At 34.4% G+C, this 14,085-nt stretch overlaps 1 long non-coding RNA gene across 1 annotated transcript in view; it reads left to right on the top strand.

Annotated features, from left to right (window-relative positions):
- Positions 1 to 9,274, top strand: part of LOC309626561 — a 32,865-nt gene extending 23,591 nt beyond the window's left edge. Inside the window, exon 2 of the long non-coding RNA XR_014243290.1 lies at positions 8,748 to 9,274. This is a non-coding gene — a long non-coding RNA (uncharacterized lncRNA). The remainder of the gene's footprint in view (positions 1 to 8,747) is intronic.
- Positions 9,275 to 14,085: the final 4,811 nt, after the last annotated feature.

Below are 14,085 nucleotides of genomic sequence, written 5' to 3' on the forward strand. Positions count from 1 at the left end.
TAACCCAAGAATCCAGTGAAAAGGATCCCAGGGATGGCAGTTTTACAAGAGTACTTGCCCTAATTAGATTAAAAAAATCATTGGATTCCAAGAAAAAAGTGTGATCAGGAAGAACAATGAAGTAGATGGCAAGAAACATACAGCATAAGTAAAATTTTAGGTACAGGTGTTATAAGTAGTCAGGCATATGTTTCATCTCCAAAGTAAAACTGTATAAGGTATTTATGGTACAGATGAGAAGAAAAGTAAAATATGGTGAAGTGTTTGAAGATTAACAGTATATAAGGAAAGAAAATCCTTTTGGTCTGGAGTGTCTTCTTTTATTGGAATTTTGATGGTTTCAGCATGCTAGCTTGCCTTGAGGTGAATCACATTTACGTGGCCCTCGTAAGTGAATATTATTTATTGTTCTTCAAATTTTGGAATCAATGTAGAAACAAAGCATGGGAGATTTCAAAATGATTATAAGATATAACCATAGTGGGATTGCATAGTGAATCTGTTCACTGATGAATTTCGGGCATCACAATTCATTCTGCGCATATAGTAGCTACACAATAAGTATTTTTGATTGAATGAATAAAACTAAATGTAAACACAAAAGAAGTATACAAAAACCATAATTGCTTAGAAATTAGAAATACGCTCTACAACATTTTGATAAAAGAAATTCAAAAGAAAACAGCAAACTATCTAGAAAACAATTGCTATGAATTGAATGTTTGTGTACTCCCAAAATTCATATGTTGAAATTCTAACCCTCAATTTGATGGTAATAGGAGATGGGACCTTTGGGAGGTGATTAGGTCGTGGAGGTGGAACCTTCGTAAATGCGATTTGTGCCTTCATAAGAAGAGACATGAAAGAGCTTGCTTGCTCTCTGTCTGCTCTCCACCAGGTTAGAATACAAAGAATAGGCACCCCTCTGTAAATCAGGAAGAAGACTCTCACCAGATACCTTGATCTTCGACTTCCCAGCATCCAAAACTGTGAGAATAAATGTTTGTTGTTTAAGCCTCCCAGTCTATGGTATATTTGTCATAGCCTCCCAAACTGACTAAAACAACAATGAAAGAAGACATCACACCAAAGTCTACAGACCCAGGGAAATCTGTATTCATGAGGAAATGTTTGGCTTTGTTTACCTTTATCACTAAAGAAGAGAGATGAACTACAGAACAAAACAAAATAATTGAACACAAATATTAAGAAATTAGGTACACAGTAAAAAGATAATAATATTAAGAAATTATATAATAAAATCTGAAATAGATAAAAGCAAAACAATAGGATAAAGTCAAAGTAAATACAAAGGCTACTTTTGTAAAAGACCAAGGAAAATAGATGCACTCCCCATCGGAATGGTAAAAGAGAAGAGAGAGAACCAAATCTACAAGATTAAGAGTGAGAGTGATAGCCAGAAATACAAAGGAGATTAAAATAATTATAAAAGAATGTTGCATAAACTCTATGGCCAGACATTTGAAAAAACTGCAGAAAATAGATAGTTCCTGGCAAAATATAAATGATCAATGTTTACAAGAGAATGCCAAAGAAAACCAAAAAGGCTAAAAACACTAGAGTAGTCAATATGATCTGAAAGTTGACTAAATAGCTACCAGTGAAAAAGCCCACAGGAAAAACATACTCCTTAACTCTGCTCATCCCTGAAACCCCAAGAAAATTAGAATAAAAGAATTTTTTAAAAGGCATAAACCTGCAAGGACAGAGAATGGACGAGCAGACAATCAAAAATTTGACAGGAAGCCGGATGACACTGAAAACATGGGCCAGCAGCACCTGACTTAACATACCAAAGAAAGCAAGTCTTCAGGAGTTGGGGGGAAAGCGGGAAAAGTTACCTAATTTCCACTTCATAAACATTCAGGAATTGGAGGCCTCAAGTACCATTGGCTGCAAATGTGTGGGCTGAGGAATAGCTAGATGTGCAGATGACTCTCCTTGCCATGGAGCCTGGGGACTACTCTCCTCTACCCAGAAGAAGCCTGGAAATGAATCAGTCCTACTGCTGTTGCAGATGCAGGTAGAAACTACTCTCCTAAATACCAATGGGCAGGTACATTACTACCCCACTTTGGGAAAGCAATCACATGATATATACTAAAATATAAAGAATATCTATTAAAATATCTGTTAAAATTTAAAAACTGACTTCTATCCCTTAAAAGTAAGAGAACCAGTCTTTAACAATTTTTAATTATAGCAGTGTATATAGTGGCTAAAACTGGAAAGGTTTTGAATGCCTATCTATAGTTGATTGGGTGAATAAATTATGAATATTCATGCTCTGGAATATTATGCAGGTAGCACAAGTAATGAATTCCAGCCGTACATGTTCACTTGACTGAGTTTTCTGAAGTATTTCTATGTCTATAGGTAAAAATATGCCTATAGACAAAACTATAATTTACTTTATATAACAATGTTAATAAAAACCTGTATTTATATATACTTTATATTTAATCTTGTAAATGTTTAGAAAACGATCATCTGATCATGACATGTTTAAAACTCAATTTGGGGGCTTCCCTGGTGGTGCAGTGGTTAAGAATCGCCTGCCAATGCAGGGGACACGGGTTCGAGCCCTGGTCTGGGAAGATCCCACATGCAGCGGAGCAACTAAGCCCGTGAGCCACAACTACTAAGCCTGCACTGTAGAGCCCACAAGCCACAACTACTGAAGCCCACGTGCCCAGAGCCCATACTCCGCAACAAGAGAAGCCACCGCAATGAGAAGCCCATGCACCGCAATGAAAAGTAGCCCCTGCTCACCACAACTAGAGAAAGCCTGCGCGCAGCAACGAAGACCCAACGTGGCCAAAAATAAAATAAATTAAATAAATTAAAAACAACAACAATGAAAGAGAGTACATAAAAATATTTTTTTAAAAAAAAGAATAATTAAAAAAAAATACAAAACTGAATTTGGGGAACTAAAGGGCCAGAGTGATCTGCAGAGAATTGATTGGGAGTTGGTGAAAACACAGCTTTGCAATTGCTGAATACAGACTGTAAGTGTGTCAGATACAGAACTGGGGATGTCATTCTAGAAATTCTGTCCTGATAGAAGACTAAGGAAAGAAGAAGCAAGACTTAGCATGCAGAAAATGAAGCCAGAGAACTGGAGGCTGAGGCAGGGCCTCTCCTGTAGTCCTGGGAAAGATGGCAAAATGAGACATCCAAGAAACCCGGGCAGAAGAATCCAAGGCAACCCAGCTGTCCTGTAGGAATTTGGGAAGGAACTGCCTGATTTAGCTGCTTGAGCTTTAGACTGTAGCTCAGGAACAGTGATGACAGTTTCCAAAACCTGCTGGTTTGTGGGGCTAACACTACTAGGCTGAGAGCTGCACTGCCACTGGGCTTAGAAGAAGAAAAGATAGTTGATAGCAATAAATATGGTTTGGTCTAAAAGTCAGCATACTGGACGGATAAAATGAACACATTTTATTCTCATGCTCTATAAGACCAATTTTTAAAGTTTTTCACATCAACATATGACAAATATGACAATTTCCATTGTGACTATTAAAAAACTTTTATCAAAAACATTTCCATGACTTACATTATTTGCTGCAATTACTAGGCATTCATTTGTATTTCAAAAAGAAATTTTCTATAAAGGTTTTCTTTATTAGTGTTTTAAAAAATCAATTTAGACTACAAAAGCAGTGACTCATATTTTACCTTGATTTTGTCAGTTCAGTTGACAATTGAGTAGCTTTTAAAAAGTAATTGATGTTAGTGCCTTAGGAATTGAAATATTATGGACAGATCATATGAGAGAAAGTGAGTGGCATTTGCCTTTTATTAGTATCTATAAATGGAAAAAAGCAGAATAGGAAGGTGGTACAAACTCTAGTTTATAAATATATAATAAAATCAAAGTCTTTTGGAAAAATAATAGCAGTCTTTTCAACAAAATTAACTTTTTCACATGGTATCACATTTTAAATTCACAAAAGAAAAATAATCATTCAGAATAATTATGAACATTTGTGCATTCACTTCAGTAATTAATATATAGGTAATTTCAGTTTTCCAGCGTTAGTAAATTTTGGTAACACTTCAGTAAAAAGCAAGCAATTTCGGTTTAGTGTGAGAATTCAATTGTTTCTTCCAACTTTAAAATATTCTGTTATAATAAATTTGTTCTGTTTCAAACTTACAGTGACATACAAATGACTATATTAATTCATTTTAACCTATAATGTAAAAACATTTTCATTCATTTGGACATTTAGGATGAAAACACCCATCCCCACAATATTTAAAAATACCTCATTATAGGGGATATTAGAGTGTAGTATTTAAGCATGTGGGCTCTGGATTCAGAATGCCTGCTATAAAATTCTGACTTTGTCCCTTCCCAACTGTGTGATAGTTCCTTAGCACCTCCAAGCCCTAGTTTTCTCATCTCTAAAGTAGAGATAATTATAGTTGTGAGAATTGAATGAAATAACCTATGGGAAACACTCAGCAAAATGCCTTGCAAATAGTAAGTACCAAATGAGCACTAGTTATTACAATGGAAAGAATGCCATGCCTATGTTTAGAGGGCCCCGCTGGGAACACGCTATGATCTGACAGGGCTACAGAACCTCTCTGCATCCAAACAGCTTTTGTCTGTAATTAAAGGCCACGTGGTAGAGTGAACAATACATTGGATTTTATATTACATTGGAATCTGTCTCTTACAAACCATATTACTTTGGAAAACCTATTTAAAATAGCTACACAGGTTACTTTACAGTATTATTGGAAAGATCAAAGTGGATCATATACATGAACCACATAGGATTTTATCATCAATAGGATTGAATATAATTGTTTGCAGTCAGGTTTATCTTTGGATTAGGGCATTATTTCTCAAACTTTATTTTTTTTTTTAAGCTGAGGAATTCCCTATTCAAATGAAATCTTGTAAAACTCCAGCTAGACTTAGATCACTCTAAGTTTTTAGTAATTTGATTAAAGTGGGCTGATTTAGCTCATTTTTGCTTTTTGAGGTCCACAGAGTTTTCTCTAGCTTTCTTGCATATCCTTTAAAAATTAGTTCCAATACCATATTTTCTGTAAGAAGAATGTATCTAGGCAAAATATATTAGTCTCAGGGGCCAGTGGATAAAAACAAAAAACAAAACAAAAAAACACCCAACCAAAATATTTCATAAAGGGAATTTAACAGAAAGAACTAGTTACATAGGTGTTAGAAGGCCAACAAATGGAAACACAGAACATGAGTTAGCAAGAAATAATACTTGCAGGAAGCAGCTACCACACAAAGGCTGGGGAAACAAAGAAAAAAGGTTGGGGTTATCAGAACCTAAAAGCCCAGAGGTAGAATCCTATGGAGCTGAGTTTCAGTCCTCTATGGATAGAGCCACTCCGGACTGCTGATGGCTTTTATAAAGGACCAAGATGAAGATGGTTTGGGAGTCTTGAAAGTAGCTGAAGCTGAAACCAACTCCTGCCCCTGTGGCAACACACTCCATTGCTAAGAAACACTGTCAAGATCAGCAAGGAGAACACAAAAGGAGGAAGCCCCTTGTCTCCTCTTGCCTCTCAATCTCCTTTTATTTTCTTCTTTTGACAATATAGAGTCCCAGGCTGAGTCACAGAGAAATTATAAAAGAGTGAATCTGCATTTCTCTAATGATTAGTGATGTTGAGCATCCTATCATGTGTTTGTTGGCCATCTGTATATCTTCTTTGGAGAAATGTCTATTTAGGTCTTCTGCCCATTTTTGGATTGGGTTGTTTGTTTTTTTGATATTGAGCTGCATGAGCTGCTTGTAAATTTTGGAGATTAATCCTTTGTCATTTGCTTCATTTGTAAATATTTTCTCCTATTCTGAGGGTTGTCTTTTCATCTTGTTTATGTTTTCCTTTGCTGTGCAAAAGCTTTTAAGTTTCATTAGGTCCCATTTGTTTATTTTTGTTTTTATTTCCATTTCCCTAGGAGGTGGGTCAAAAAGGATCTTGCTGTGATTTATGTCATAGAGTGTTCTGCCTACATTTTCCTCTACGAGTTTGATAGCGTCTGGCCTTACATTTAGGTCTTTAATCCATTTTGAGTTTATTTTTATGTATGGTGTTAGGGAGGGTTCTAATTTCATACTTTCAGAATGGCGATAATCAAAAAATCTACAAACAATAAATGCTGGAGAGGGTGTGGAAAAAAGGGAACCCTCTTGCACTGTTGGTGGGAATGTAAATTGATACAGCCACTATGGAGAACAGTATAGAGGTTCCTTAAAAAACTAAAAATGGAACTAGCATACGACCCAGCAATCCCACTACTGGGCATATACCCTGAGAAAACCATAATTCAAAAAGAGTCATGTACCACAATGTTCACTGCAGCTCTATTTACAGTAGCCAGGACATGGAAGCAACCTAAGTGTCCATCGACAGATGAATGGGTAAAGAAGATATGGCACATATATACAATTGAATATTACTCAGCCATAAGACGAAATGAAACTGAACTATTTGTAGTGAGGTGGATGGACCTAGATTCTGTCATACAGAGTGAAGTAAATCAGAAAGAGAAAAACAAATACCGTATGCTAACACATATATATGGAATCTAAAAAAAAAAAAAGGTTCTGAAGAACCTAGGGACAGGACAGGAATAAAGACGCAGACGTAGAGAATGGGCTTGAGGACACGGGGAAGGGGAAGGGGAAGCTGGGACGAAGTGAGAGAGTGGCATGGACTTATATGTACTACCAAATGTAAAATAGATAGCTAGTGGGAAGCAGCCTCACAGCACAAGGAGATCAGCTCAGTTCGTTGTGACCACCTAGAGGGGTGGGAGGGAGATGCAAGAGGGAGGAGATATGGGGATGTATGTATATGTATAGCTGATTCACTTTGTTATAAAGCAGCAACTAACATACCATTGTAAAGCAATTATACTCCAATAAAGTTGTTAAAAAAAAAAAGTGAATCTGGAGCTGAGAGATAATAGCTAAAAAACTTGCACACAGAATTAGTTACTTTTTCCTTCTTTACATTCTAGTTCTGCAATACTTTTTTCTTACCTTGTTTATATTTGCTGCTTTGCCAGATTATATCTCTATTTGGAGATGTCATTCACCCACTAGACTCAGTTAAGTATAGCTGAGACAAGTTCAATGAACACTTATAGAGTGGCTGTTATTTCTAACCAGTTAGATGACGATGATATAAAGATGAAAATGATGCAATTTTGTTCTTACAATCTTGGCTTATAACCTGATATTTTCAATGCAATGAAGCAAACACAATGATAACCTGGCTACTAAGAGACCCGGAAGAGGAGCAATTAGTCAAGCCTCTGGCAGGAAGGAATAACAAAAAGGCATGAGAAAAGGATGCTTGAATGCTTGAATGCTTAATCTTGAAAGATGAGGAAAGGTGCAGAGGTGAACAGCCTGGGCAATGTGTTTTTTTGTTTCTTGTTTTTTTTGGGTTTTTTTTAGAGCATAAAGCGTGACCTAAGGAATGAGAAGAGATGAGACTAGAGATATAGGCAAGGGATTGTGCCTTATTTCTACACATAACTCCAATCATTTGTGTAATGTCAGGCATACAGTGAACACGCAATAAATACTTGGTGAACAGTGGAATCAATGAGGTATGATTCAGAACATAGTATAATATATAGATGGTGATAAGCTGTGAGAGGTTACAGGATTATAGCTTACCATTAAACACCTAGGATATCAGACAGCTAAAGATGTAGTAGTGGAACCCCAAACATAAACTTTACGATCTCAAATAACAGGTGTTCTTCTCATAATGAAATCGCATGAGAGATGGCTATGACCAATTTCTAGACAGACAGTCAACTAACATTTCTGGATGGTGATTTGAAATTAAATTGAAGTGCCCAGGATAGGAAGAATAAACATGAGAGCAAACTGTAAGAGAATGTAAGAAAATGTTCTTTTGATATTGGCTCCGAGTTTCTTTGAGGTTGCAGGTAGAGGCAGGAGGCAATGCTTTTGGACTGACAGCCCACCACAGGGTGTTACACCTAAAGAGATGAGAGAACAGAGATGTTAAATTGGCCTACTGCCTCTTGAAACCCTGATAGAGAGACCTACCTGTATTGGCTATTTCATATGTAACTTCCATGAAAATAAGAATGAAAATAATTTTAGGAATGTCTCTTTGAAAAATTAAGTGTATTTTAATTCTCTGGCCAACCGTTTGTAATAGTTAAATAAATGAAGCAGACAAAGACTGAAAAAAAATGAGAAGGTAGTAAATGTCTCATACCTCATAAGTAGTCAGCTGATATTTTTATCATGAATGAAAAAATATGGATAACATTTTGAATTCAATTTGTTTTAGCAACTTTTACTTTTAGTTCCAAAGCATTTCCTTGTTAATTAAAATTTTGTCTCCTGATGAAACTGTTTAACCTGGTTAGCTGATCAAAGGGAATTAAATTTCTTTAGTGACTAAAGTCAGAATCTCCTGAAATACATAATTAGGATATATTCAGGCTAAGAATGAAATCAATATATGAAAGTGAGAAAATTTAATTGCTTGTTTTGAAGAGTAAAAAAAAATGCAAATGTGATAGTGTCTTACTATAATCCCATGAATATTTTTAAAGTAGTTGTAAGTCAAAGTGGAATGAATTATCAAAGATAATGCATTTTCATAGAAGTTAAGTATGGAGTAATTTTTATGAAGAATTTCTCTAATGCTTATTCTTTCTCCTTTTCCAGAAAAGGCAATAAGCTTAAGAAAGGAGAGAAATCTATAATTGTTATCAAGGAGAAAATGGTTATAACATCTAAAGTAAAATTGTGAGTTGATGGCTCTTTTAAAAAATATATTAAATTAAAAAAATACTTTCTGACTTTATATTAATGATATTAACCCATTTTCTATCAGATGAGTTGCAAGTATTTTTCCCAGAATGCACTGACCTTTCACTTTTGTTTTTAGTATTTTCTGGGGTGAGATTTTTATTGTTTATGAAGCAAATCTCTTTTATACCCACAATGAATGGGAATGCCTCTACTATTTCAGTATAATAGTTGAGTCTTTCTATCCTAGTTTCTCCACTTACTATCTGTATAAAATAAAAGGTTCTTTAAAATCAGGACAGTAACTTACCTTCTAGTATTGTTGAAATGATTAATTTAAATAAATGCCCAATAAATGGCAGAAACTATTAAAATTATTCTTAAACATAATTTTACCATTGGTGCAAGATTTTCCTTATGTTAAGACTGTGTTTAGTGCTTTTTTTAAAAATTTATTTATTTTTGGCTGTGTTGGGTCTTTGTTGCTGCGCGCTGGCTTTCTCTAGTTGCGGTGAGCAGGGGCTACTCTTCGTTGTGGTGGGCGGGCTTCTCATTGTGGTGGCTTCTCTCGTTGCGGAGCACGTGCTGTAGGCGCGTAGGCTTCAATAGTTGTGGCACGTGGGCTCAGTAGTTGTGGCTCACAGGCTTTAGAGCACAGGCTCAGTAGTTGTGGCACACGGGCTTAGTTGCTCCGTGGCATATGGGATCTTCCCAGACCAGGGCTCGAACCCGTGTCCCCTGCATTGGCAGGCGGATTCTTAACCACTGTGCCACCAGGGAAGCCCAACGTTTAGTACTTCTTAAAACCATTTTAAAAATAAGAAATGGCTTTTGAATGGTATTGAATACCTGTTTAAGCAAAAGCTATTGATTATAGAAAATTATTTTAAAAATAAATTGCTGAACTTGTTTTAAAAATGATTTATTTAAGATGTCTGAATCTTTATGCAAATAAAATTGTCTACATAATTCTTTTCTGCATCCTTTATTGATTTCAGTTTAGAATTATCCTAGACACATCAAATTAATTGGACAGCTCTTTTTCATTTTTCTTGGCCTGGAATAAATTATGCCAGGATCAGAAATAGCTATTCTTTAAAATCTTCAAAGCCCACATCCACAAACCTTTGTGGCCCAGAATCTTTTGAGCAGTGATAATTATAATTATGTGATATTTTCCCCAAAATTATCTTATATAAATAGTCTGTTTAACTAGTAGATATATTCCAGTGTCAGTTATGGCACTTTTAATATTTCTACAAAAAACACCTATTCCATTGACATGTATTAGTTTAGATTTGTATATAGCATTCTTTTAAATTAAAACAACCAATTATTTTTAACTTACTTGCTTTTTCATATTATTTTTAATTTTTCTCACTTTTTGTAATTAGATTTATCTATTTAAGTCTTTTTCAATATACTGGTTTTCTAGAATTAGTAATTCCAATATTTTCCTGATTTCTAGTTTTAATGTGAATATTATAAATGATTTATTTTTTAAGTTATTTTCCCTAAAGTTTAAAAAATTTTTTAAATAATATTTTCCTAAATATGTATTTATGAATTTTTTCTTTGTTAAATACGAAAATAATTGAAGCCTATTTATCTCTGTATCCATGTGATATTTTATATGGTTTCTGTCTTTGATCTATCTGCAATTCTTTTTGATATACGGTGTGAATTAGGATCTAACTTTTTTTTTTCTAAGAGTACTGAGGGGTTGTAATGTTATTTATTTAATCAATCTTCCTTTCTTCACTGACTCAAAACACTATATTTACGACAAAATAATTACATTCATAGATAATGTAGTTCTTGTATCTGTCTATGAGCTTTTTATTTTACTCAACTGATATATCTGACACCTGTACCACACTTGTAATATTTGTGACCTAATGGTTAATATCAATACCTGAAATAAACATTGCTATCCTTACCCATTTCCCTTTTTCTTTATCTTAACCTCACAGTATCATCCAATAAGTTAGTCTTTTCTACAGTTTTGAATAATCTTCTCGACTTTCATTATTCCACATTCTCTTGGTTTTACTTCTGTCCATCCATCTATTCCTTTTTAGTCACCTGCAAGTGTATTTCCCCCATATCTAACTTTAAACGCATCTTCTATAATAGACATACATGAAATAAGCTGAATTTATTGGTTTGTGTGTGTGTGTGTGTGTGTGATTATAACAGAAATAAAAAGTTGCTCAAAATTTTAGTACTGCAGAAACACCTAATTCAGACTTCTACTTTTGGCTATTAAGAGTCTACTTGTATCAGATTAATATTCTCACAGTGAATGAAAAATCTTTATAGATAAAAAATTTAAACTGTTCATAAACATTAGAGAATGACCAGAACCTGAGAGACCAGGATCCCTGAGAGAAGAAAAATGCATTGAGCTTGGTCTAACATTTGGTGTCACTATTCCCCTTGAAGTGTTTATTGTTTGTAAATTGTAGCTAAGAGTCTGAGAAGTCAAGCAGAAAGCAGCAACTAAAAAGCTGAGAAGCCTAGAAGAATTTTCAACACTTTCATGGTGTGAGGAAGACAAAATTCAGTTCAGGACCTGCCAAGGGTGAGGCCTCTGGAAGTTATAGTTGGTGTTCCTGAAGGATCACATCCAAGGAATAAGGATAAAAGGAAATTGATTATCCCGCACAAAGATTGAAACCCAATTTCTCAACAGTTCAGTCCACACTGGATTAAGGTGATCCACTCCCATAGCAGGCTGACAGCCAGAAACAAATCTAAATCTTCTCTGAAGAAAGAAGATGTCATCCAGAACCTCATGTAAGCTTCAATGTGTGTGTACACATTGGCATTAAAAACAAAACAAAACAAAATTCCTGTAAGATAGGATACAGTATTAAATAATTGAAAGCAAGAGAAAATAGGCAATATAAAAAGAACCACAGGTGGTACATAGTTTGAAGTAATTTGACTTAGACTTAAAATAACTTTGATTAATATATTTTTAAATAGATGACAAAATAGATACTTTTAGTAGAACTGAAATCCATAAAAGGAGCAAAATGGATACCCTAGAATGCACAAATAAAATAATTAAATTAAGAAATCAATAGACTGATTTAACAGTAGATTAAAGACAGGTGAAGATAACATTAGTGAACTGGGAGAAAGGTCAATAGAAAATATCTGGACTGAAACATGGAGAGAACAAACAAGATGGTAAATTCAGAAAAGAGCCTAAAAGACATATGGAAATGATTAAAAAAAAAAAAACTAAACTATTTGTACTTAAAATATCAGGATAGAGGAAAGAATGAGAAAGGAGCAATATTGAAAGAGATTATGGCTAAGAATTTTAGAAATTGAAAACTGGAGTCATCACTGATAGATTCAAATTGCTACAAACCCCAAGCAAGTCAAATACAAAGGAAACTACACCAAGGCTCATAAGACAAAGAGTATATCACAAACTGTTAAAAAGAAACAGACACATTACTTTAAAATAGAAAAATAAGAGCTTCAGCTTCTTTTTAAAACAAACATTATAAGCCAAACCCAGAAACAGAGTATTAGAGTGCCGAAATAAACCCACTGCTAACCAATGAAATTATTTTTCAAAAATGAAGGTGAAAATGTAAAATAGATAGCTAGTGGGAAGCAGCCACATAGCACAGGGAGATCAGGTAGGTGCTCTGTGACCACCTAGAGGGGTGGGATAAGGAGGGTGGGAGGGAGACGCAAGAGGGAGGAGATATGGGGATATATGTATATGTACAGCTGATTAACTTTGTTATAAAGCAGAAACTAACACACCATTGTAAAGCAATTATACTCCAATAAAGTTATTAAAAAATTTTTTTTAATTTTAATTTTTTTTAATAAAAACCAACAAAACAAAAGAAAAAAAATGAAAGTGAATTTAAGATATTTTTGAACAAACAAAAACTGAGAGAATTTGTTTCTCATAAACTGACTAAAAACTGATACTAAAGTGAGTTCTGTAAGTCAAGGAAAATGCTGAATAAAAATGTTGAAAGAAATTTTGAATTACTACAAACCATGTCATCGTATGGGTGAACCATAATTTATTTAACCATTGTTATGGATTGAATGTTTGTGCCCCCTCCACCAATTCATAGATTGAAGCCTTAATCCCCAATGTGCTGGTGTTTGGAGGTAGAGCCTTTGGGAGGTAATTAAATTTGGGTGAGGTCATGAAGGTAGAGGTAGAGCCCCCATGATGGGACTGGTGCTCTTGTAAGGGAATGAAGAGACCTGAGCTCTGGAGCTCTCTTTGCCAAGCAAGGAAACCAGGAAGAGAGCCCCAGAACCCGACCATGCTGGCACCCTGATCTCAGACTTCCCAGCCTCCAGAACAGTGAGAAATAAATGTTTGTTGTTTAAGCCACCCAGTCTATGGCATTCCAGTTATAGAAGCCTGAACTAAGAAATCATTAATGGTTTTGCTATTAAAAACAACGCTTCAATAAATAAACTTATACATATGTCATTTGGCAATTTTGCCAGTATACCTGCAGGTATCACTCAGTTGAACTACCTCATAAAAGAGTGTGTGCATTTGTAATTTTGATAGACATTGCCAAATCAGTCTCTACAAAGTTTATGTAATTTATGCTCCCACTGGTAGTGTCTGAGGATGCCTTTTCTTCCATACCGTCTCTGAAAGTGTGAGTTTTCAAATATTTTTTCATTTCTTAAAGTAATAGGTTAAGTGATATCCTCATTTTTATTTAGGATGTCTTTATAATCAAGATAAAGCAACTTTTTAAAAATATTTAAACACCGAATATTTTTCATTTGCTGAGAACTGTCATCTGCCTCTTTTTAAATTGCCAGTGTTTTTCTTATTAATTTGAAATACCTCTACAAAGATGAAAGAAATTAGCCATTTGTCAAATATGTTGCACTGTTTCCAACTTATTGTCTTTTGACTTTATGTTTTTATGTGGATATTTTAATTTTCAAATAGTCAAATTTATTAATTTCTCTCATGGTTTTTGAGTTTTATATCTTTAAAGCATTCCTAATTCTAAGATTATGGGGGAAAAATATTCCTATATTTAATTTTAGAACTTTTTTGGGTTTATTATTTATTAAATCAATGTTATTTCGAAACACTGATATTTCAAAGTTGGCTGACTATTCTCACTAATTTATTTTTTCCATATATACTTTAGAATTAGCTTGCATAATTTTGAAATTTAAAAAAATGCCATATTTACAATATTGACTTCTCTTATCCAAGAATATAACA

The sequence above is a fragment of the Balaenoptera borealis genome, assembly GCF_965194805.1.
Source record: "Balaenoptera borealis genome assembly, chromosome: 1".
Classification (NCBI taxonomy): domain Eukaryota; kingdom Metazoa; phylum Chordata; class Mammalia; order Artiodactyla; family Balaenopteridae; genus Balaenoptera; species Balaenoptera borealis.